This window comes from Haliaeetus albicilla, chromosome 12 (genome assembly GCF_947461875.1).
Source record: "Haliaeetus albicilla chromosome 12, bHalAlb1.1, whole genome shotgun sequence".
NCBI classification, from domain to species: Eukaryota; Metazoa; Chordata; class Aves; order Accipitriformes; family Accipitridae; genus Haliaeetus; species Haliaeetus albicilla.
This window is the reverse complement of record NC_091494.1, coordinates 10,605,224-10,632,079: the sequence shown is the minus strand read 5'-3', so window position 1 is coordinate 10,632,079 and position 26,856 is coordinate 10,605,224. Positions and strand designations below refer to the sequence as shown.

At 38.0% G+C, this 26,856-nt stretch overlaps 1 protein-coding gene across 7 annotated transcripts in view; it reads right to left on the bottom strand.

Annotated features, from left to right (window-relative positions):
* The window catches only part of OTUD7A (OTU deubiquitinase 7A), a 154,520-nt gene extending 127,943 nt beyond the window's left edge, over positions 1–26,577 (bottom strand). For all 7 annotated transcript variants that reach the window (XM_069798019.1, XM_069798017.1, XM_069798023.1 and 4 more), the window contains exon 1: positions 26,355–26,577. The gene's annotated coding sequence lies outside the window, so the exon portion shown is untranslated. The remainder of the gene's footprint in view (positions 1–26,354) is intronic.
* Between the last annotated feature and the right edge of the window lie 279 nt (positions 26,578–26,856).

The following is a 26,856-nucleotide window of genomic DNA, read 5'->3' as shown; positions in this document are numbered from 1 at the left end:
TCAATGGCAGTCTGTACACTGACAGCTGAGGACACCATTAAATGGAGTTACATGTTCACCATGCCTGTTTTAACCTGTGGACTGTCAGGCATGGTAATAGATTTTTATTTCAAGACATTTTCTTTGTTGGGAAGTAGTTAGTGCATCTCATAAGAAGGCACAATTTATTTTTTGTTCATAAAGGGCAGCCTGAGGCTGATCGGAAAACATTTCAGTTATAAATACGGACCTGTCCACACTGCAGAATATTGTCCCTCAGACTTGCATGGGTGTTAGTAAGGGTGGGGCGTAAGCCTTCACAGATCTTGGATCTCACACATACCTTTCCAAAACAAACCTCACAGTTTTGTGAAGGGGCTTCCTATTTAAGCCAGTACAACAGACAAAACTTTCAAACAGGATCTGCAGAACAGAAACAACCACATCTACTGAAATGAAAGAGGAACTGATAAACAGAAAGTCAATTAATCTTCAAAAACACTGTTAGAAGAAACTTCTGGGGACACTCTTTTCAGAGATGTCAGAAATGCTCAAGTTATAACCTTGAAATTGGTACCTAATAAGTGACTTTATTACAAAAGGCTGCATTGTAATAAGTACACACAAGACACTGAGCTATAAAACTACAAATAAATTTTGTTTTATCACTTCCTAACTTCTCAGTCCTTGGATTTCCAACCATAATCTTCTGCTAACATAGCTCTTGAAGTATGGATTTTTGTACCATTTGCTTATTGTAAAAATATATAAACTGCAGCCTTTCATCTACGTATTACAGAACAACAGAACAGTTTTTACTGCATTGTGTGGATTACAGGGAACACCTTTTTCAGTCAAACTTCTGGAAACGTAAGATGAATTTTCATGATCAAGTGTGTTCTGAAACTACATAAGCTAGTTTTCATTGTGTTATTGGAATAAACCCCAACAAACTGCATGAAAAATCCTTATCTTGATATTTAGGTCTCAAAAAGGATTCTACCAAGCCCCTAGAAAGTTTGTCTTATTTAGAATGACATATATAGGAACTATTGATAATAGCAGGTAACCCAATAGTGGGGTACAATTAATGGGTTTGAATCCAAAAAGGATTGATATCTTCATTGGTGTGGCATCCAGCAAACAATGAAATGGATCCTAATACGGTCTTCTCTCTCTCTGAAGTCAAAATAGCACAATAAAACCCTGCTATATTCTAATTGTTGTCATAGTTCCATCCTAGTGGACATGCATCCTCCCATCTCACAAAATCAACCTAGATATTTTGACCATCATTTTCTGCAAAGAGGAGAATCACTGATTCCCTCTACAGAATCTACTATCTCCTGGCCACTTCTCTGAAGAATTTGAGAGCTCATTAGAAGAGCTACTTCAACATCAGAGGCAAAGGTCTTTGGACAACTGTACCAGTGCTATAACCCTGATCTTGCAAAGGAAGGCTTTGGCACCTAGAAGGCATAAGTAAGATACCATGGCTCTGCAAGTTACTTGGCTTTCACATATTAACAAGTGACAAGAACAGAAGGAGAATTTCACTCACTGAAGACACTGACACTGTATATACATCTAAAAGGGAGTCCCTATCACAGCCAGTCTGACTTCACTCCAAAACACCAGGCTGCAGCTATCAGCTATTCTTGGCTATCCTTTACAGCATCACCCCCATTTAAAAAAAAAAAAAAAGACACACCACCCAGAACTAGTGAAACCAATTATCTCAACTTCAGCTAGAAACACTTGGAATTATCCCACTGATTTTCAAGATCTGACTGAAAAGAATGAGAAGCTCAAGACTGCTAGCAAACAAAACAAAACAAACAAAAAAGGACAAAAACAGAGATACAGGCTAGAGAGGAAAGAAAACCATAGTGCTCTGCATATTAACAAAATGTAAGGCATAGCAGCTTATGCCTCTTTTGCAGACGTCTTTCTTATTGAATGATTTTGATGGGGCAAATAACTGCTACTCTAAGTGATTTCACAGACACTGTAGAAGCAATGAGATTTTTTGCAAGTAGGCAACCTTCTAATAAGCTGAGCACTTAAGTTCAACAGGATTTTTCCAGTATCTAAATAATATAAAAATATTTAGTGTATCATGGCCAAGGCTGTCTGGGAAAGCTGCAAAGTCAACTGTTACTAAGCCTGGAGGGAAACCTGTGTTTTAGTATTCCAAATTAAGTTTCATGATCATAGCTCATAGAGGGGATTATTTAAATTCTTTTCCATTAAATGATAATTGGACCATGTGATAAATATTCCACAAATATGAATGTTAATGATTGCAAGGAAAACCAGCTCTGATGAAACTTGCATAGATAATAAGGTCCCTCTCCCCAGTAAAGAACAAGTGGACTGTACACTGAGAAGGCTATGTATACGAACACATAGGATGGCAGGAGAGGAATTAATAAGGATTATTCTAGCTACTCAAATACCTAATTTGATCCTTTGTTCAAAACCTTGGAAATATACAGCATTAGTTATTTAACCCCTCAACAGAAGCCTTTTTTCCCTCCACTGCAGGAAGCAAACACGTCAAAACCTGTTTGGACTTTGATATTCCACAAAATAACGTACCATGCTATAGCAATGTTCTTTGCCATGTTCTAATTTTTCCTGCTTTTTCATTTAGAGAGATATCAGCTGCCAAAATATGTTTCAAGCTTGCAGATAAGAAAACACCTTCTAAAATTAACACTATAATAGCTAGAGAAACAAATAAAGTTGCTGCCTTGGTGAACCAGTAATTCATATAGAATCAGTCAGCGAATGTATTGCCAGAATTGTAAATACTACTGGAAGATATGCTGGCAAACCAAGTTATCAACATACAGACCCAAAAGCCTCTTGGCCTTTGTTCAATCAATCAAATTATTGAGAAGATAGATAATCCTTCTGAGATACAGAAAACAAAGGAGCAGGGAAGGGGAGAAGAAAATGTCAAATTACATGAAAGTTATCAGAAATAACATTATTATTTATAGGAAATCCTCAATCCAATTCCTGGAAAGAGAAACAAATAGAAAAACTTCTTGAAACACAACAGCTACTACATCAATTTAATAACATAAAATAATAGCAACTGCAGTAATGTAAATATTTCATTAGGTAGTAAGTTGCTAATTTCCTTTCCCTGCTAAAAGATCACATTTTAGAGTCTCCAAAGCTCAGTATTTTTGCTTTTGTATTAGGTACATCTTTCACTGACCACTGCTGTAGCTTAGCTTTTGGAGAGAGACAATTACAAGTACAGATCCAGCAGTGGAAAGCTGTATGTGTTTTTTCAACAACAGCTCCCCAGCAAAAGCAAACCCTATTGTCAGAGAGCAGGAGCACTCTGTGGGAGCAGAATCTCTCTCCGCCTCTCTCTTCAGGAACAGCAATTTCTAGAGTATTGCATCAATAATTATTTGCTTCAGAACTTGAAAAAACAGCTTAGCTCATCAATCAAAAAAACAACCCCACACAAACCAAAAAACCCCACCATTCTCAGACACCCACATGCAAAACCACCCCCAAACACCGTAGGCAAAATGTGTATGTGTACCAAGAAAAAAATAAAATAATAATTTCTGACAGATGAGCCTCTTTTTTTTTGCAAAATAAGTCTGTTGTCATTTACTTATCAGATTTGCAAACCATCTTTATCTACCCAGTTGCATAGATTGCTGTACAGGCACTAGGTAGAATTTACTGGACTTTCAGTCTCAAACTCCCAGCCTAAACTGTCACATTACAATATGGTTCTTGTTTGAATAATAATTTTAAAATGAACTGGATGAAATACTAAGCAAGAATTTATTTTCAAAACCTATGAAAGGTTTTGAAACCTATAGAAAAGGAGATGGAAAAGTATTCAATCATACGTTTACACCTCTAGATTTGAAGCATCTGTTTCCCACTGTTACGAATACATTTTACTACTGTTTTTGTATGGCATCCTTTCAGAAAGCTACAGTACAAAATATCATAGTGGGGTTCACATTTTGTACCTGCTTTGATTTAGAGATTTTTTTTCAGTAGATATCTGTTGAACTCAATTCTCGCTTTAGCCCACAGCATTTTAAACTCTGAGCGTTAACTCTATCAGATTTCATTCTCCATTACATAGAATCTCCTACATCAAAGCTGATTGTTTTTCAGAAAGACATCTCATCAAACTCAACAGCTCTTCCTAAAGTAAAAACACACAAAACAATTAAAAAATTTTGTTCTCAGTATTTGTAATTCTTTCAGATTGTATAACCTGGCCTACTGAATTCAAACCTAGTCTTAATGTATCCACCCAAAATATGAAATAAATAAGAAATGTACGCCATGAACGTTTGTTTATTGTCCTAAACAATTTTCTACATAATCTATTTATTCTGTTATCTGGACTACAACCCAAATTGGATATTCCATCTGCCATCTAATACCTGTAGCTATTTATGGTATTTCTGATTAGACAGAAGTACATATTCATAGAATCATAGAATCATTTAGGTTGGAAAAGACCTTCAAGATCATCGAGTCCAACCATTAACCATGCCCACTAAACCATGTCCTGAAGTACCCTGTTGACTCGCTTTTTTAATATCTCCAGGGATGGTGACTCAACCACTTCCCTGGGCAGCCCATTCCAATGTTTGACAGCCCTCTCAGTAAAAAAATTTTTCCTAATATCTAACCTAAGTCTCCCTTGCCTCAACTTGAGGCCATTTCCTCTTGTCCTATCTCCAGCCACCTGACAGAAGAGACCAACACCCACCTCACCACAACCCCCTTTCAGGTAGTTGTAGAGAGCGATAAGGTCTCCCCTCAGCCTCCTCCTTTCTAGACTAAACAGCCCCAGTTCCCTCAGCCGCTTCTCATAAGACTTGTGCTCCAGGCCCCTCACCAACTTGGTTGCCCCTCCTCTGAACACGCTCCAGCACCTCAGTGTCTTTCCTGTAGTGAGGGGCCCAAAACTGAAACCAGTACTCAAGGTGCGGCCTCACCAGTGCTGAATACAGGGGACAATCACCTCCCTGCTCCTGCTGGCCACACTATTTCTGATGCAGGCCAGGATGCCGTTGGCCTTCTTGGCCACCTGGGCACACTGCTGGCTCATATTCAGCTGGCCGTCAACCAACACCCCCAGGTCTTTTTCTGCCAGGCACCATTCCAGCCACTCTTCCCCGAGCCTGCAGTGCTGCATGGGGTTGCCGTGACCGAAGTGCAGGAGCCAGCACTTGGCCTTGTTGAACTTCATATGATTGGCCTCAGCCCATCGATCCAGCCTGTCCAGATCTCTTTGTAGAGCCTAAATTCCTCAGATTAGACAGAAGTACATATTCCTCAGATAAACAGTTATATCCAATCATGTAAGTCAAGCTCCTTTGTACTTTCTAAAAGGTAGAAAAGTGAAATATTTTTGCCAAAAAGAAAATCCTCATCAGAACTATGATAAAATAAAAAATGGTGTGAGAGACAGCAAGCCGGAACTTTTAACAACTCTACTGCCTCTCATACTCTGGAACTGAAAATTATACCAGTGATTAAAAAAAGAAAAAGCTTTTATTCCTCATGAACTGTGAGTATGTTTTCTGTTGTCTTACTTCTCTAAGGATTCAGGAAATGCATAGTGATTGTGTTCATCAGAATATGCCTGCAGGCCTATAGCAATATGCTTACTGACACTTTCATTTTTCTGATACAAGACTGCTGCTTCATTTTGGGGGCCTTGCCCAAGAGAAGGCTTGTGACTCGTGAAACATCACATATTTTATCTTGTATTTTGTGCCTTAATGGACTATGCAGAGTTGTTGTACAGCTTTTGATACATACAATAAAATAAATCTAAAAAAGACTGTATTAGTAACAGAAATTTCTGAGAGAACTGGGACTCCCGAGCTTGTTTATGGCTTCAGTGAGGTGGGGGATGACAAATTTTGCTGACATTTGCTCTTGGATAGCATTGAAACATGAAACAGAAACGGTTCCTAAAACGTATATTACTTTCTCCACAGCATTGGAAAATAACACTGTCCTCTTCCCAAATTACACATAAAAATAAAAGAACGCTTCATGATAGCTGCTTTCTGCAAAGCTCTCATAAATGGTTTCTAGCCGTCGCTGTCTGGCCCAAAGCTTAATTCCACTGAGCTGCTGAGAATAAAGGATAGTGATTAAAGGAATACAGTGCCACTTCAAACACAATTTTTGTGGTATACTAGGAACAATATCATAGATTAGCATCCCTAATGTATTTTGGAATTCCAGTATGTGTCTGCAGTATACCCCAACCCAGAAATCTGGCTGGTAGACTGTAGTCTACATTTGTCTATATAGTTGAAGACTACTGGTTTCATTTAAAGCTGCATTGATCTGATTTTAATACCTTCCAGCACAGAATGTGCTGAATCTGATTTCCAATGCTGAATTGCAGTAACAGGTTGAATATGCAATTGTGCTGAGCTATCAGGCAAAAGTAAGTATATAAAAGACAAGTATATGAATTTTCCCTTCCAAAACACAAGTATCTCTGTTGGTCAGTCTCTCCTCTGGACAGATGTAGTAACTCCCTCTTTTATTTCAAGGTGTTTTCTTGATTATGAAATCCAAAAGATTTACTACATACTGTAACTTTTACTTTACAATCCAGGCAATGATGGGAACACGCAAGTTAACTCCAAAACAAACCTGATGAGCAACTTTTCTTTGCATAATTTCAGAATTTTGGAGAATATCAGCAATAATGTATGTAATATTATATTTTTAATTTTTATTAACCATGATCCTTTCAATACAAAAACCTTCACATCTTGCTTCTATTGGACATTGCTCAGGCTTTTACCTCAAATACCCTTCAGTAACATCCAGCTTGATATATACCTAATAAACTGCCCCATCTAAAGAGATTTATCAGTTCAATTTTATAGCTTAGTTGATTTCTGAAGGCTTTAATGGCTTTTATGCAGTGTCCCCTCAGACCCAGTTGCAGCACTTTGACCAATTTCCTTCCAAGACTGTGCAATGGTCATCACACAATTGTTAGTCATGACTTAGATTTCATAGACAAGTTCCAAAAAAGAATATTTCACTTGGGAGAGTAACTTTTAAAATTAAAATAATCAAAGCAAAGAAATTGTTTTAGTTTGCCTGAACTAAAAGGAAGAATTCCAATGGATTTTCAGGTATACTCAAAATGTCCTGTTCATGTTTTCCCTTTCCCATTTACCCCACAAGCTTTATCTATTAATACATTTTATGATTGAAAATTTTGGCACAGCTAAATAAAAAGACCCACAGTAAGCTTCACCTACAGCAGCCAGTGGTAAATCTCTGATTATAAGAGAGGAAACTGATTCAGATTTTGCTTTTAATAACAGGAACTGCAACATATATACTTTCTAAAGCAAAATGCGTGAAAAATGAATAAAGCAATTTGAGAACATCTCAAGACAGAGAGAAGTGCTATGAATTTCAGTGGGAGGGAGAGGCTCAGAGAGATGACAGTAATGTAAGTAGGGACAGGGTGAAGCTCTTGGGTTCCAGTCCAAATCTTTCAAACCCAATGCTCTAAATGAGAGTCCAAAGTCTAAATTTAGGTGTCTAAAATTAAAATGGCCTATCTAAGGGGTCAGCCATCTGTATCTTCCATTTAATTTAAGAGACAGTATAGTTACTCAGTTGTGTGAAAAAACAAATCACTAAGAGTTTACATATAGAACTCATGTCCTAAATTTCAGTGCACAGGTTTAACATATAATGATTTTCTGGACTCCATGCATCAATTTTCCCCAAAGTTAAAACTTTGGCCTCAGACACAGGGGTCTCCTTGCTCATAGTATTCTCAGTATCAAAAACCTTCTTCCAGAAATAACAGGGCATGCTTATTCAGGCTAATCAAGTTAGATTCTTCATTTACCATGGACAGTAATACAACTGATTAACACATGTATTAGGCAGCTCTTCCCTTCAGTTTTTATAAATTTGGCAATTATCCCCTATACACTCCCTTACTCACCAGTTAAGTGATCTATCAAGGGAAGAATAAGGTACACACAACTCAAAATATGAGTGTTAATCCTCCAAATATTCAGTAACTTACAGTTGAGAATGGTTGAAAGTTGTAGAACCACCACTGCTGGAAGATGCAAAGACAGGTTAATAGGATGTGGACATTTACAAAACATCTAGTTCCAAAGGGTTGAAAAGCATTTGATTTTAAATAAGCTTTTTTTTTTTTTTTAACCCTCCTCTTTTCAGTCTTTTGAGAAATTTTTAATAGCAATACAAAATACAAAGCATTTTCTTGACTCTCGCTGAGCAAGAAAGAAACAACCTCAGACACAGATTAGAAAGATGGCATCCATGATTAGGTGAGAAGTCTATTGGGGACTTAATTTCTATCCCATTTCTGCTACACATATCAAAACACAATCCACTGGCTCACCATGTGTTTTACCTGCTTTTAGAAGATGCAGAGCTATTACATATCCTGGCTACAGCACCTGACTAGCTCAAGCTGAGGAGAGACACGATGTTAGTATTCTATGTCTGTAGTTCAGCACCTGATGTATCAGTCAAGATGGTGATTATCATAATATCATTTTACAAATATTCTTTATGAGGCAGGAAACATTTTAATAATATGAGATCTCAGATGACAGGCAAATAACCACATAGCCACTCAGCAAGAACCTAATTCCCCTTCCAGTGCCAGGTCTGCTACAAGAAACATCATATATAAAACTATGTGACATTCACTGTCTTGCAGAAACAGAGACTATCTGTGACAGTTAAATCCCATCTTGCAACTGTGAGGTTATTTTCATCCCAGGTCACATATATGAACAAAATAATGAGGTAGATTTTTTTGGTCAATTAAATTGCCAATCTTTGCTGTTAATGATCTTTATATTAAACAACGTATTTCCTTATTCAAAAGAACACAAAATTCTCCTTTGTAAGAATACAGGTTCTGTAACTTCAGAAATTTCTTGAGAAGCAAGAAAGCTGTTTTCTCCCATAGGAAAAAAAAAAAACCACAAAAAAAACCAACCCTCAAGGAAGAAAAGAAAAACAAAAGGCAACTTGAGTGCACTGCGCTCATATTATGCAAAGGCCCTTCCTCATCACCTTATGAAAAAGCTAGTAGTTTCACAGGAGATAATAGTTAGATGTAGGTTAGTTTCTTTGTCTTTCCAGGATGACAGAAGGAAACTTCTATTGAAAATGTAAAATTAAAACCAAGCATTTGGTTTAACGCACTAAATTATGCAAACCATCTAGAAAGCACTTAACTCACCATTAGTAAGTAGCTACCATAAAAAACATTCTCTCATTTTAGCTGAAGAAGTAGTCTAGACAAGCTACTACTATATCCCACAATTTTCAGTTTTCCTGTGATTGAACAGATAAATAAAACATTTTGGTACAGCTGTAACTTTCAATGGATGCTGACTATTTCTTTATTTCTAAGGTTGTACATCAATCCTAAGCAAAAAGTCATTGGCACCAAAATATTTTAAAAAACCTAGCATTTAGATGCTTTACCACAATGAACATAAACTATGTACAATAGCTGCTAAAGCTGCATTTTGCTAACAGTAATGAGACTGTTTATTTGAAGCAATAAATAGCCCATATGTTGCTTGGCTGTCTGGTAATGCACAATGAAAATATCTCACATGAAAAATGGCTTGAGATTTTTGGGGGAAGCTGGAAGATGATTATGGCGCTCATACCAGAATGCTACAGCAGTTCTACAAGTGTATTATGCTTTTGGGGTGGGCAAAACAAAAACACCACCATAAAAATGAAACACCCGTGGTACAACATTAGAACAAACCCAAACAAATGCAAAGAAAACCCACACTGAAGAGCATAAAAAAGCCCTGCATCATTCACTCCTAAAAATGTCATTGCCTCCCCAATCTTCTCCCTTGAGAAGTCAGCAGGGCCAGAACTTTACTATACACTACATTCCCACTGCACTCCCTGCTGCAAGCTTAGAACAGATAGCTGAAAGAGAAAGGAAGGGCCTATGGAAAAAGCTTATGCTGAACGCCAGGAATGGCAAGCTGTCCTGTTCTAGATGTACATGCACACAAAGAGGTGTGTACATGTGGACATGAATGCATGCATAAACGTATGTGTATACATATTTATTCTGTCCTAACAGTGTATAAACCCCTGTGTGGCAAACATCCTTCTCTGCCAGAAATACAGAGAAGGCTTATCATCTAGAATGTGTGTTTTATCTTTGCATAAAAGGTGCTATTTTACTTCTCCAAGGGTTCCTGACCCCTTTTCTCCAACTGATTAAATTAAAAATAAAAAATATTAGGACATCTCTTTTGGTTCTGCCATGTAAGTAGAGCATACTGCCTGAGAATTACTTTGTGATTATCCTTCCAAATCAAACAGCAGAGGTGCTTTTGATCAGCACTGTGGTAAGCATACATTTTGCGACTATTCCTTTCGTTTCAGTCAGCAGCACAGTTCTTGGAGCTGGCTAAAATGTTCTCAATGAAATTTGATACTCAGCAGCAGAAAAGATGCTAAACCAACAGAAGAAACAATCAGACTCCATATTGTTTTCTCCTGGGAACACTGGAGGTGCAGATAAACCACTGATTCAAATAAATCAGCAGAACCAAAAGCTGCAGAAACAGTGCAGGGAAAGAGCAAGATGAGTAGCTGCTCCTTGAAGGCCTATGGCATGAGAAAATGAAGAAGTTTCCTCATCTCTGAGGCTGTTCTTCATGTTCCAAAAGTTTTCTCCTCTACATATCCTGAAATACAGAAATAATAACCAGATAAAGTACTGTATTGTTTCTACAATGCAATCTAAGGAAGTCCATTAATATTTATGTCAAATATACAAGCAATTTAATCAAAGTTTTGGAATGCTAACAGTGAGATGCATAAGCAATGCCATTGGACCTTGAACCCCCCCAAAATGCTTTCTGTTTCTGAGGTCAGTTACCTCCAGATATGATGTAACAGCCAGCTAGACTTCCGATTCTGAAAAGTGAGGGGAAACTTGACCCCTCCCAATGCAGCAAAGGGACACCCTCACATTAACCATGTAGGAAGCACCAAAGAAAAGGTCATCAATAAAAAGTCAGACAAAAAGTTAAAAAGAAATAATCAAAATTCACAATAAAAACAAAGACATTTTCTTGCTACTATTAGGCCACCTTCCTTTTTTTAAATTTTACCTGTGTGTTTCTACCCATATAGTCAATAGGGGAGGCTTTTGCATGATTAAAGGACTGTAAAGCTACCTGAAATTTGTCATGTGAAGTACTGCAGCATGTGAAAGTTCTCACATTATATAATTATATTATACTCCAAATAGAGTAAATGCTGAAATTGTCATATGAGATGTAAACTGACAGTCATATGCTATCCCTCCTGTTTCAGCACCAACCCATGTTTGGATTCTTTCCCTACCAAGTAATCTTAGAAATTCAGTTCCTGTAAGAAAGATGCAAAAGCTAGATATTCATGTTACTCAAGATCAGAGACACTGACAAGGTGAATGAAGGTTTTCCTAGTGGCACCAAACATAGCTTTTGGCATAATTATATTGGTTGCTGTCATAGTGAAAAAAATAGCTTCAATTGCAAATGCTAACAGGCAGCAGATAACTGGCCATATGTGTGCGTCTGTGGGTGAATGCCTGAAACTGAATTTTGAACTCTCAAGCAGAAGACTGGTACTTGCTCCCTGCAATCTGTACAGGCTGCTTGTAAACTTTAGTAACACCTGGGCTAAACAGAAGGGTCACATTCTGAATCCTCCAATTAACACTGAGGCAGAACATGCAATTAAAAGGCTACTCACACTGACTATTTAGACTGAGGAAAAATAAAAGTTTGGGTGCCAAAAATATGGCTTCCCAGAAAGAAGTCGTAGTCTTGGAAAGAAGGGGCCAGGAAGGAAGGCAGCAAAGATCATGACTGGAGAAGACTCTGGAAGCAAGGGAAAATCCTAGAGATCAGAGATGCATGGAGACTAATGAATGCCAGGGGATGCTCGGGGACCCTGGCCAGTGATGTCCAAGATTGGTAACTACAAGGAGATGCACAGCAAAACCAGCACAACTTTCTACCCAACCTTCCCAAACTAGCAGTGATCTCCCTGCTGGGAAGGCAAGTCAAGACCTAGTGAATGTAGTGCTGGCAGCAGAGAAGGTGAGTGAGTGTGCAAAATGAATCAAGTGTGATAAAAGCCTAAATTTTGATGGTTCTTACATAAACCCCAGTATATAGCTCCACTACACATTGGTTTTAGCTCTGTCTCACCTTTAACAGCTATTAGTTCTCCTCAGCATGCTGTGGCTTACCTTATGAAGAGTAGTACCTGTTTACAAAAGTTTAAGCACATTGTATTCACCATTTACAAAACAAAAACATAGAAAGAAAAGAAGAAATCAAACTCCCCCAAACCAGAAAACATTTACACAATTCAACTTTATAACTGCAGGTCTCAAATTGAACTTTTGCATTACAAACACAAAACCATTTTGGTAGAAAACGGAACACACATTCTTTCAAAAGAAAAATGAATTTCATACTGCTAGTTCCTGCTACCTCATGGAAAAACATAGCCTACCAAATTAAAAAATGAAACACTAATCTAAAATTGAAGTTCACAATTAATAATAAAAAAGTTCTGAATCCATGGAAGGGTATCAAAGAAATACACTTTATTTCACAATTTCCATTTCATGTATCATGAAAGAAAGCAGGCAGAATATAAAAGCTTGGGAAAAAAAGAGCATCTTAGTCTCTTGGGTGTTCATTTTATGCTGTAATTGGTGAAAAGCCTCTCTAAAAAGGTTATAAATGCCATATTAATTTCATTAGGAAAGCTCCCATGGCATATTAATTTAGTCTCTGGCACTGTTACTGCATCTTTTCAGATACACAAAATCTTAGGAGGTAATTTCATTAACAGTAGAGATCTGAGAAAGGCAACTAAAATATTTTAAACAGATTGGTGACAATTCAGCTTGGAAGCATGCATGTTTATTAATATACTATCATTCTCTTCTGATTAACAACACACTGACACACAAGAGCTAGAAGGCTCTGCTACTGAAATTATGTTATCCTCAAGGGCTCTGTATTTGCAAAGATTGCATGAACAGCTCTCAAAAGATTAATGACCTACTCCTTTATTTAAGGCAGATACTCATCTTCAGTGATAGCGTATAAACTCTGAAGCTGAGCATGAAATTTAACAACTGACTTAGCTTACAATGCTAGGAAAGAAGACTTTTTTTTCCCCAAACACTTGCTACTGAACACTGTAGGTAATTCTGGACATATAAAATACTTTAAGTGCCAGTTTGTACAACTGCATTAGCAACTTCTCCATCCTGGCCCTGATTCTGCAACTTGACTCACACATGCAGGCCTCAAAGGTACCTATGGTCTCATTAGTTAGTAGAAGTCAATGTGAGCTTTTTATCATAGGATAAATTTATAAAACACAAGTAGATAGAAAGCAAGTTCTATCAAAATAAGTATGTAGATACTTAGAAATCTCACAGTCTGTGATCACTTTTACAAATACAGTATGTACGTTTTGCATGGTTTAGGTCATGACAATTCTAAAACCTGTGTACACTTACTGGTTAATTGAGACATCCTGAGCTCAGCTATCATATAAAAGCAAACTCTTTCCTCTTAGTCATGTTTTAAACCCAGGCTGTTCATTCAACTTCACTCTTAGTCATGAGAAAGGGAATACCTGTGTGACCAAAGCTGCTACTTTTTATACATTCATTATATTAATCTAATGAATTAAGAGTCTATAAATCAGGAGTGAGTGTCTTTCTGAAAAGGATGTTATAGTTCAACTAGACCTATAGTTTTTAAGCAGAAACTCCACCACCAAGTTCTAAAGCTTAAGTGGTATCAGGAGATCAGATCATAAAACCTCATAAATGTCCCACTGGACTCAGAAATCTAATGAGTCACATGCTAGGCATCTCTTCATCAAAACACTAAATCCCCACTGCAGTCAACAACAGATGCAAAGTCTCTGAAGAATTTACCCATTAGTACACAGAAAGTACATTCTGGAATAAAAAAAGATAACTTTTAAGCCCTACTTCCCTGAACACTAAAGCAAATTTTATTATTCTTCATACATTTGCCCATTCTTTGGGCAGTTTCATTTGAAATTTTTCTTGACAGGCAATGAAAATAAATTTGTTCAAAAATTTGTTTCATGACTGATCATTATTCACAAATCAGTGTAAACCCTATGACTGGTAAGCATGGGATTCATAAGACAACACATATTTAGAGCAGTTCCACAATATGTTTAGATCCACAGCAGTAAGAATGAAGTGTAACTGGTTGCCAATCAAGTACTTTTGTTATTTTCAGGAAAATAAGTAATCTGAAATTAAACTACTTTAATCTAGAATCAAAACTGGAAACAAACTTAATAAACAGCATAGGCATTACTAAACAGAAACACTTTTAAAACCAAAAGGGTGGGAACACACAGAAAATAAAGGCACTCAATATTTCTGAGTACACTGGATTCTTAGGCAAGCATGGATGCAAACATAGCATGAATGGTAGCTTTCTTTCAATACATACTTTTCTGCATGACATTAAGAGCAGGGATGCCACAGTATCACATATGATCAACTAGCTCTCTCAGATTAGGAACCTGTCCAACTGACTAGTACTCACAAACTTTGATTATTCCTACCAAAGTGTAGTAATTATTTAATTACATGGTGCTTATTTTAGATTACATGTTCAGTTTGCCATGACCATGTTTCATTCTATTCCTACCCTCCAAAGTTCTTGGAGTATCTCCTGTCTTTTTTTCACAGATAACACAGGTACTCTCATCCAAGACAGTAATGAAAATATTAGCTAATGCCGGATTCAGGACATATTTGGATTTCTACAGAACCCCAATTGTTTTTTCAAAGCTAGTAAAGGCATACAGAATCATACCCAGAAAAAAAAAGCAGAAAGAGTGTGTTAGCTCTCAGTTAAAAAAAAAGCTTGCTTTTTAGGCTATCATCTGAGCTGACATAAAATACTATCTTCCAACTTATGAATTCTCTCCAAAAATATGGTATTATCAACAGCAATGTTTGCTTGAATGCCCTAAAATTAACAAGTATCTTCTCACATATTCAAATCCTATTGTTACAGCAAAAAAAAGCAGTAGACGGAACACCTAGCAGAGACATGACAGTACAAAATGTATTTGCCATAGCTTAGGAAGGACTACACAACTGCGGGTTCAGTTTTAAATAGACATGCCTAAGGGCTAAGAAACTGTTTATTTTTCCAAATTACAGAAGAACAGAGAAAACACAAGGGTTTGGGGCTGATACGCAGCTCCACTTTTTCAGGTATAGAATCAATGTTTTCAACTGGGGTTTTACATCTTGACTATTAATGAAGTTACAACTTTATCTGGCAGTTTAATCATCAGGACAAGAATAAACTTTTAAAAAAATACTTCATATGACCTAGAAGCCCAAATCCCTATAAGAAGTTATGGGATCTCTTAAGGACCTGTCATCAGCTTTTCAAGTGAGTCAAAGAGCTTTGGAAACTTTTAAAACAATTCTATCTGCATAGGCTCCTGATATTATAAAATAATTCATTTCAGTCTCTCTGTCTCTCAAAAAAAGTAGAATTATCTCAACTATTAACACACAAAACTTAAATGTTCTGTTGCAAAACACTAATCAAAGATCTACCAAGCCATTGAACCTCAGAGCTACAGTCTGCTTTCTCTTATATTTAGTCAACTTTATCAAATCCTGTGACATTTACATACACAGGAAGATGTATACCAGAATACTACCTTACTTTGTGAACTACTATTAATGTATTTAAAGGAAATGTGCTTATTTTTAACCGTAATACGTTTCCTGTAAAACTATGAAATCCTGCTACTAACTTTTCCTGTAAATACAAAAAACTCTCTTGTCTTATTTAACATGCATTATATGCAGTGACCCAATTTAACAGTGCAAGGCTTGAAGAAAAGAAGAGCTGTTAGATCTACAAATATATAACATCACTACATTCCAGCCAAAGAAACAGTGGGAACATGAGCAACCCAGAACACTGTATAATTAACAGCTCCCTCCATCCAAATATTTTATTAAATGGGTAATAAGCTTTTATCTTACCTGGCTGCTCAGGAATTTATAAAAGTAAAAAAAATAAATAAAAAATTTTAAAAAAGGCAACTTTTCTGGCAAAGTACCATAGGATTGGCTACTTTCCTACTTCAAAATAATTGTACAAGGTTTAAACACTTCTACAGGATTTTAGTAAATATTTTTGCTAACTGTCAATAACTCATTCTTCCAGAACACGTGCTCATAAATCTTAAGCTACACTTTCAACAGCCTCTTCCTTTTCTTTCAAAAACACTGGTAGCCCCTTATAACTATATACATACATGTAGTTTTATATATACAGCTACTGCATTTCATTTGCTTTGTAACTTCAGCTGGAAGATCAAATACAGGTCACATTTTGCATGAATATCTGTACAGAAAGTTAAGTCCTGCTTTGGCATTTTTACCTTCATAACACTAACAAACCCCATTCTTAACTGTTGCATTTAAAGAAAAAAATGAAACAGATTGGCGTAGTGCTCATTGTCTCAAATTATACAATTATAATTAACACTACATTAAATTTCTCATGGTATGGTGATAAAAACAAATAAGATAACCACAAGCTACCATAATTAAGAGTTTCACTTATTAGAGATTTTCTCATCTAGATCTCAGTATTTTACTGCACAGCACTGAATCAGTTATAAAATTAGCACCTCTTAAGACCATGAAATATACTGTACAATACTGGGAGGGTACAGGGTTCCTGGAAATCTTTTTTTTTTTTTTCTTTCTCTAAACATAACATATTTTCCATAGCCATATCCAAGAATTATATGGCTTGCAGATAAAACATCACCAATAAATCACACCTATATGGCAAATTTTTGTACAGTTACATTTTGCCCCACTTTAAAAGTGAATATATTGACATGGCATCATTTCAAGCAGCACAAAATATATTTTTTCCATAGATATCAGTCATGAAAAGCATTTTGAAACATCTAGGATTTAATCTGAAGCTCTCCGACAGCAAAAGATTTTGTTTTCCAAGTGTGAACAGAGTAATGGTAACAGTAGTGAGCTAAATCCACTTGTTGGTCATTCACTGTTTTAGCATTTCAGCTTAAAATGTATTTTACTGCCACAACTATTCCCTCCGAGGTCACCTTTTGCCAAAGAGACTCAGAACTCCACAACTCAAAGGCTATTTTCTGGCATTATTTTACTAGGAAAGAAGGTCCTTTTCAGTGGTTTGGGGGAGGTGGACGGTTTGGTTTTGTATTTCTAAAGCTCCAGACCTCTTTTTCTCCAGTTCCCAAGGACCGTGACAGCATGACTCTCAAGGAATTTGTTACAGACAGAATAATTTTCTCCTCCACTGATAAGTCTCAGATTTCTATAAGAAAAATGGTTCACAGAAAACATACATATTCATGTTATTATAACTTCTATAAGATAATAATTGGGGTACAACCAGTCATAGGGTTATTTCTACCCACAATGACATACAGTATGCAGACTAAAATTATGTGCTCTTCCAACCTTTTCCTCACAAAAATAAAGCATCTTTTTATGGAGGTAAACTTTATTAAGAAATTCAAAGAAGGGTATTTCATATTTTTCTTTGATAGCTGTAAATACACATTTAATGACAACCAATTGGCTTCAGAGATACCTTCTCTCCTGAGTACATATCCCTCTATTTATACTGGGTAGGAAAATATTTTATATTAAATGAGAGGCATGTGGAATGAAAGCTAACAACTGAATAGCTCTTGAAGGAACCATTTCTCCCATTTTCATGTAAAGCATATTTTAGGAGACAAAACTGGAGGAAGGAAAATTATAATGGCTCTGTTTCTCAAATTCTTCATCAAAGAAAGTCAAGAGATTATCAGCTAGATGCAACCATCTCATCGACTCCAGCTACTTACAATTGAGCTGCTCAGGCATGAATATTCATCTCCTGTGGTAGCAAAAGGCAGTGATTTATATTTCCATGTTAATTGAGGTCTGCACTTCACTAGTGCAACATTTTGTGCTCCTAAGAGCTTATCTCAAGCACCTGATCTGCATTAGCACTGAGGGAGAGCAGCCAAGCTAGCAATACCTCAACTGGATGCACATTCATCAGGTTTTCCAGTATGACTACATATTGCTTATCTGCTGAAATGAGCATATCATCTTTTTGCGGTCAGAGTGCTACCAGGCCTGCAGATAAGCAATACATCATTATCAGTAAGGCGCGTGTGCCAGTAAATCAGTGCCTTCAGGCTTGCTTTAAAGAAGATTCCCCCATGTGTAATAAGTAATAAATAGTTTGTAGCATCTGTTTACAATCACAAAAAAAAGCCAGTTCAAACAGACTTGGACCCCGTTGCAAAGTTGTTAATTTTTCCAGTTGCAAGTCCTGAGATTCAATTTCCAACCTACTAGCCTCTATTTGACCCATCCTCCTTTGCCAATTACAGGGATTCTCCCTTTGACGGGTAAAGGAACTGAGGAAAGTATTTGGGATGGGTGAAGTGATAGAAAATGGGTATCTCCTGTTACAAAGATGATGTAGCCCAGAGAGAGACAACATAAAAATGATTACTGTTACTAACAACACAGCTCTAGACTTTATGGTGCTACTCTTTCTTCTACACATGCTTTTATCTATCAACGTCAGCAGAAATTTTGAACAATGCAGAACAATAAAAATGTAAACTGTGTTGCCCAGGAGACATTACAGAACTCTACATAGGGCTTCTTCAAGAGAATCTTCTTTATTGAAGGAGGAGAAAAAACTGTGTAACCTTCATAGAACATGTTTTTTTCAGTCTTTAGCTTCCTCCTATTCTTGCCAAGAATAGGCATCCTTTTATCACTCCTGATTAAATTTGCTTTGAGCATTTGTAGTCTGCCTATACAGTAATGAATATCTGTCTTCGTATTTCCTGCTCAAGACTGTTATACAGTCCTTATCTTCTAAGCATCTTCAGTTTGGAATATTAGAGCAAAGTGATACAAGTATGATTATAGACAGAAAAGAATACGAGAGAAATAAAATCAGTAAAGCACTTCTGGGTGCCTCCCAGAAGATGATTACTTATGTGAGTGCAAACAACTTTTCCTAGCTTATTTGAAACCCTGCCTCCAAGTATTTAGCAATGTACAGAACAGAGGAACTCTACCATAACACAAACATGCAAGAAAACTTCCATTATAAACAGATAGATATAAGTTCTGTATATCTGAGGTCCTAAAATATTGCATTCATATCAAGAAGCTGGAAGAAACAAACTGTCTATTGCTAAAAAACACTTAGCTTCTACAGGACATGTCATTCCAAGTGTTCCTCATCCACTAAAAGTCATCTCCAACTACATGGCTCAAAAATTCATTCCTTCATACAGGTCTTTCAACATAGAAAGACATTGTATAAAGCCGAATATTTGGATATCTGATTTCCCCCCGCCTCCCGGCATATTAAGACTATACAGCATAAGAAGCTGTGAGAATAACTCATAGGACCTCAAATCCTTATGGCAAACTGCCACTCAGACCTGGAGCTTCCCCTAAATGCCTTGGCATTGACATGCCCTCCCATGGTTTTATTTCAAGTCTTGCTTTTATGATTATTGAAAAACCAAACATGAAACACTGACAAAAAAATGAAATTGATATAAAGCATCTCAGCTGTTGTGATTTTTGTTTTAAACCAAATTTTCAGGTTAACCTCACAATCTCTGAATTTAATCCTCAGCTTGTAAATGCTTGGGCATCCCAGTACTCACAGCTAATTAAAAGGTTATTACTTTTCAATGGCAATTTCTTAACAGTAAACAGCATCAACTCATCAAACTCCAGACACTGTATCAACCTGACTTTATTTAATGTTACCCTGCTGGCCTTCTCTGGGAGACTACTGTTAATTTGTGCTGAAAGGAAGTTTCCTCCAGCTCTTACTCAGCTGTTCTTGTAGAACTGATGAACACCTGATACCCCTTGAATCTTTCCCACATATGAACTTCTATCTATAGGTTGTATATTCTGTTATTATTTCTGTTGGAATTACATAAATCTGCCTTTCCTTTATACTCTACCTCTCCTTTAATTCACCTGTACTCTTCCTGAGACAAAGATGTAAAGTTAGAGAGACATGGGAGGTGATTTCATTGCTTCACACTTAATTATAGTTTGCTAAATCAATGCTTTCTTCACACTAAAATAATCTTTTCCCATTACCACAATGTTATTTAATACAACTGTACGTCCTCCTTTTCTCTGGAATTGACAATGTAACAGGTCTCAGACTTAAAATAGAAGCTATTGGGATATTAAATATTCTCAGGTGAGAGACGGGCAGGTTTCTGGTAAGGGATGGTAGATCCGAGTCTAAGTGTTCCTGACATAACCATCTGCAACACTTTGGTCTGGGTTCTGTTCTCAGATAAGTATGTTATTCTGATTAGAGCAAGTGTGCTGTCATATCTGTATCTAAGTGTAGAGTTTGATAGCCTGTGTTTTACTTCTACTGTTTGCTGCTTAGTACAGACTGAATCTAACTAATAACCTCAGGTCTACCATCATCAAGAATCTCTCCTTTACACTGATCTCAGTGCTAACAGGAGAAACTATGTAACACAGGATAAAAGCTCCTTTGCAGTATCTCAGAAACTTTGAAGGCAATATAAGTGTTTGCACAGAAATTTAATGAGTATATACCTAGACAGATATATCTGTCCTTGCTTAGCAATTTCCAGTAGGGTGTAAGTACCTGACAGAGTCACTTCCCAGTAATAGAAAAATGACTCATTCCAACCAGAGACAGAGCAATCCAAGTCAGGGACTGTTTCTCACACTTTGTTTCTTGCTGCAATGGATCTCAAAAGAGACAGAAAAAGCTAATCAAGTAAAGATATTATCTGCTGTATGATCTCATTTGGCATTCTTGTATTCATGATTTGCATAGTTCAAGACAGACAAAACCTTTTACAATGTCAGGCTCCCAAATTAAAGTTCTGTCATTACTGTGCTTTGAGAGTCTATGTAGGCACTGCCTATGGGACACAGCTGTAGCCCTTCTTTGCTGGAATAGTGCTTTTGAAGAAAATTATACTTACCACAGTATTTAGAAAGTAATTACAGTAGAAGAGAGTAAAGTGACTTACCAACAAAGATCAATGCTGTAAGAAAGGCCTCTACCCCAATGCCCTTGTTCTTGAGACTAGAAGTAGTCTGTGGAATGACTGAACTGTCAGTCACTCACGCATTTTATGTTTTGACAGTACCAATACAATAACCTTAGCCTGGTCTGCTGTGTAACACAGAGCAAAGGAATTTGTTCAATAATTTCTTCTATCAGGAATATAACATCAGCAGAGTTTCATTCCAGCTAAGTTGCTGAAACATAAAATATAGAAAAACAGAGAGGAATTTTTTCATTCAGATTTCCTAATAGGCAATGATTATTTTACCAGTTTCTATGGTACTATCACCATGGCAGCTAGCCATTTTAATCACAGGCATTAGAACACACTTCTGATAACATCACAGCAATAGCTTAGAAATATATTACATCTCCTGGTCATATGCAGCAGTAACAACTTTGTAAATTTCCATATGACAGAGATCACTAATGGCATCAGCCGACATCAGGATTAGAAACGTGATACTTCAAGCATCTAATTAAAGAACAGGTTCTCAGTGTTCCTTACTCTAATTCTGAAAACAATAGTGGAAATATAACCATTGTGACAAAAACAAGAATCAAAATTCTTTCACAGCTTGCTCAGTTTCTACATGGGTTTTGCCCCAACTAGTCAATGCATATGATTACTCAGCAGATCCTAAGAGAATGTGCAAGTGAAAAAAAATTCACTGTAGAGCACTGCATATCTGAGAAACAGACAGATAAAAATGGCTACTTTACCCTTGTATTAAAAAAAACATACTTTGTTCTCTGTACAGTTTAAATGGTATTGAAGCATCACATACAAGATTTAAATCATGATCAGAGAGCATAACTCACTGTTCTGACTGACAAAATTTTCATAGTGTGAAACATACTAATTTTACTAAATGTATCATGAAGTATTTACAGATATGCTCATTCTGAAAAAACCTGGAAGTATTCAAAAATACTTTCAGCAATAGCAATCCTCCGTTTCTTCTATAATTACATAAGAAATTACATTTTCAAACTATCTTAGAGCAAATTCATACTCTTGTCCTGGAATTTCTGGTTTTTTTCAAATTAAAGTTTATTTCAAAAGGCTGACTCTAAAATATTAAATGAATTTTTATAAATCCTTTTAATAAAAGCTAATAAGCAAGTTCAACAATTTCTCTATTTCAAGCCTAAAGCTTTGCCAAGGGTCTACCCAAGAGATGTTAAATAAGATAAGTACAGATAATGTCAATAATATTCTGCAGTAAAACACTACGGCAATGCACTATGACTAAAAATCACTGGTATAACCGTATCCTAAAATAGACAGCATTGGCCTCAAATAGAACAAAAATCTGAAGTAAACTGAGAATGAGACTTGAAATACATCACAATTAGCTTTGTCTCTTCAAACTACTTAAAATCAGAAATACTCATCACAGAAGCAGTTACGCTAGGAGAACAACATAAAAACAGAACTGAAAGTCAAGTCTTTCAGATCTCCAGTATCTCCGTGCTTGTTAGATTTACAATTTTTCCTCCCTTGGGTCAGTAATTGGGGAAGGACAGCTAAACAAAGACTAGAAAATATTTGATGGTGAAATAGTTGTATTGTTACATTTACATGCATATACTAATTAATCTGCCTTTAAAATAAAACCAGTTACTATCAAGGATTTGAGGACAGTTCTGCCATCTTATCTGGGGACACTCAACTTCCTCAGTTTTGTGTCATGCTTTGTCTTAGGAAACCAACAACAAAGAAATATAGGAAGATGCAGTGTAACATCTATGCAACATTTCTATCACACTTGAACTGGTAAACTTCTACTCTTGCATAAGACTACACTGCTGAATTTTCAGACCATCTAAGCAGTCAGGTTAGTCTCCCAGTTTTTTCATTAGAGCAACACTGATTAATTTGTTCAGAAGGTCCACATACCATTTAGCTCTATGCTTTGGTCTAAATACCTATGAATGCATTTGCATGGCTGTGCAGTGCATATCAACTATAAATGAACTGGTAGACTACAAAATCTTCAACAACAACAAAGCCTTTTCTACTTCTTTCAGTCCTCAATTTAATAACAGTTGCACTTGACATTTTAAGGGCTTGCCATTTCCTTAATTAAAAGTTTATGTTTAATTTTTGCTTAATATGAGTCCCAAGATATTTTATGAAATTCAAGTCAAAAGGAGATTCAGATTTCATGATGTTTTGGGGAATGCAAAATATATTAAACAGAAGGAGACCTCATTGAACACTGTAAGATCTGAGGTCTGGACTATTTGGTGACAAATATTCTGCTAGTTCCCTTAGTCCTTTCCCTCTTTCAACTTCAGCTTTCTCTCCAGCAATACATAACTATGTGGGAACACCTTGCCAGTGGTGTTCTCCTCCTGTTAAGACTATAGAAGTTACTATGTCTAAAGGCAATAATGAGCTAAATAACAATATGTGACAAGATGATATATGCAGTTCGTATGCGTCTATGCAGTAAATTAAAAATTTTACAAAATACGATTTTTCCCCAAATAACACAGATACGATACCAATGAACTCATACAAGACTAAATGACATGAAAACATCATGGTGAATAGATTTTAAAATATATAGTTTTAAATAAAAATTAGATGTTCTACATATAGAGTACTTTGGCTACTTAAAACAGAGATTCTCTAATTTTTTAATAAGTAACACAAAGGGCAACTATGGCAATGATTAGCACAATGGTTGCATTGGTAAGATCTGAGTCAATGTTCACACACCTGCATGTATACAGCTCTACAAAATTCCTGACCTGAAGTCCCATTCACTCAAAGTCTCTTCAGTCCCTGGCCTTTTTGCTGAGTCCACCAACATGCCAATAAGGGACATGTGCCAGGGGCAATGAAAGATGCAGAGGCAGGCTTACTATGAAATGTCTAAATACCTTCCCACCTGGTAATTCCATGCTTACTTGGAGTCTGTAACAACCAGGCATTATCACCCTTATTTGAACTTATATTGGTAAACCAAGACCAAAATCTTCTAGATTCCGTTTGCAAAAAATGACCTTTTTCAAAAATAGATACATTATGATTAAGCAAACAATCAGTTATTTTTGCACTATACATATAGCAAATTATTAGTCTATTAGACCTGACCCCTACCCAGCCTCATACTCTTAACAGTTATTATATTATACATGAATTAAGCTGTCTTGAAAATGACTGAGCTTCTTGTAAACTACAAACATAAACACATAATATCACAAAAGAGCAAGATTCACAAAAAGGTCATTTCTATTCCACATCATACCATCGTTTCTGCTGCGTGAGCATACATAGTCCACATTGGTTCTACACTCCACACCACAATCAATGTTACAGATTTATCAAAAGCATACAGGCTTGTAACAGAAAGTATCCCAGAGGAAGGTAGACATTGATATTCAGCTACATTCCTGATTCAAATGGGGAAACTCCAGCTTGCCCCTGTGTGAGGAGCACATGCACACCTGGGCAAAATCTGGCCTTCATCCATAGAAGGGAGACCATTTAGTCAATTCACATCAAGAGCAAAAAACAGATCCAGATAACAGATTATAAATAACAAATCAATGCTTTTCCTACCAACAGCACTTTCAATTCCAACAGCTTAATATACTTTGCTTTAAATCTGTGCCATAGCAACCTTTTTTTAAAGTCAATGTCATCTGTAAGGACTGAGTTAAAATAAAATGTGGGCCAAATTTATCAGACATTAGTTTCCTTTGGATATAGAGCTCAGAATACTGACTGTGTGTCATCCTAGACGTGACTGGAGTTGTATATGTTGCATCCAGCAACATATTTTAAACCAGTGCATTGCAAAATACCTGCCCTGATCATCAGTTTCAAGTATTTGTCGGAGACGCTGAAGGTCAAATGAAAATTGTGAAAGGTTTCTTTCTGTTTACATTAAATTTACATCTGTATGCTAGATATTGTAGCACTATTCAGGCCTCAGCAGAGAAGCCTCAAGAGTTTGTTAAAATATGACAGCATTACAGTTGGTCAATTTAAAGGCGCATCTGAGGGACAACAGAAGAGACCGTTCCCTCTTGCAGTGTGGAGCTATGTATGCCCACATAGCCATGAGTATCACTGTGCGTGCGTGACACTGACCAGCGATGAGGAACTTATTGTGACAGAACTACAGCAAAAGTAGTCAAGAATTTATTCTTTTATTTTCAGCACTGGCTCCCGAGGGGCTCTGCATCTTTCTGTCAGATAGATACTTAACAAGCCTCCAGAAAGAGCTTAGAACAGACATATTCCTACAATCTCCAGGGTAGGCATAGGGGTAGCGAGCTTTTAAATTTAGATTATGTAAGGTCGTGTACCTCACTGCATTACGTTTTATACACACATTATATCTCACTGCACTATATGGCACCCTGTGAACTCCAAATGATCATTATTCACACAGATCCTGACAGATTGCCTTTTGTAGCTCTTTTCAGAGAGAGAGAACAAATATCATATGTACCTCTAATATTTATCGGAATGAGGTCAATCCCCCAGATGTCCTGACAGGGTCCAGGAACCACAGGAGATATCACCTGCCCAAATCGGCCTCTTGCCCGAGCAGCACCGGACCACCCGGCCAGGGAGCAGGCTCCGTTTATCAGACACAGCCGCGAACGCAGGAGCGAAGCTAGGGCGAGAGTCTGCAATGCAGAAGCCCTTCCCGGAGCTCGTCGATGAGCTGGGGGAGACGGGGCGGGGGCAAAGCCGGCAGACCTGCCCGCATCCCCGCCACAAAAACCCGAGGCACGGGGCGGGAGGTGTTTCTAAACGCCAGCCTTTACCCTCACCGGCTACGGCCGAGGGCTTTGCCCTCCCACCGTCTGCAGCTCCGCACAGCGGGAACTTCTGCAGCCGAGGCGGAGCGGGCAGCCCGCAGGCAAGGACACCGCTGCGGGCCGGGCCGGGCCGGGCCCACCTGTGCCACCTGCCTGCCGCTGAATGACACCGGCCCGTCCGCCGCACTGACCTGCCCCTGCCACGCTCCCAGCCAGGGGAGAGGAGGAGGAGGAGGAGGAGGAGGGAGAAGCAGCTCTTACCTGCTCCCGCCGCTCCTCCCGCAAGCCCTTACTAACCGAGCTCCATCTTCCTCCGGCCGGGGAGGCGGGGGGGGGGGCGGGGGGGAGGGGGGCGAGTCAGCCCAGCGCTGCCGCTGCCGTCCCCCCCAGCTGCCGCTTTCCGTCACCGCTGTCCCCCCGCCCGCGCTGCCCGGCGGAGCGGCCGCCTCTCGCCCGCCCTGCAGACGGCACCGGGAGACGGAAAGCGAGACCCACCTCCCGCCACCGCCCCCTTCCCATGAAGTCACCGGCCGCAGGGCCCTCCCCTCGCCTGCCCGCAACGGCCCGGAGAGCCGCGCTCCGCCCCGCCCCGCGCCCGCCCCCGCGGCAGCGGGCCCCGCCGCGCCGAGCCCGCCGGCAGAGCCGGGGCCCGGAGCCGCCCCGCACCTTCCTCCGTCGCCTGCCCTTCTTGCAAGCTCGGCCTCGCTGTCCCCAGGCGGAGACAGTGACGGCAGAAGCAGGCGGCAGCGCACGGCCCGGGAAG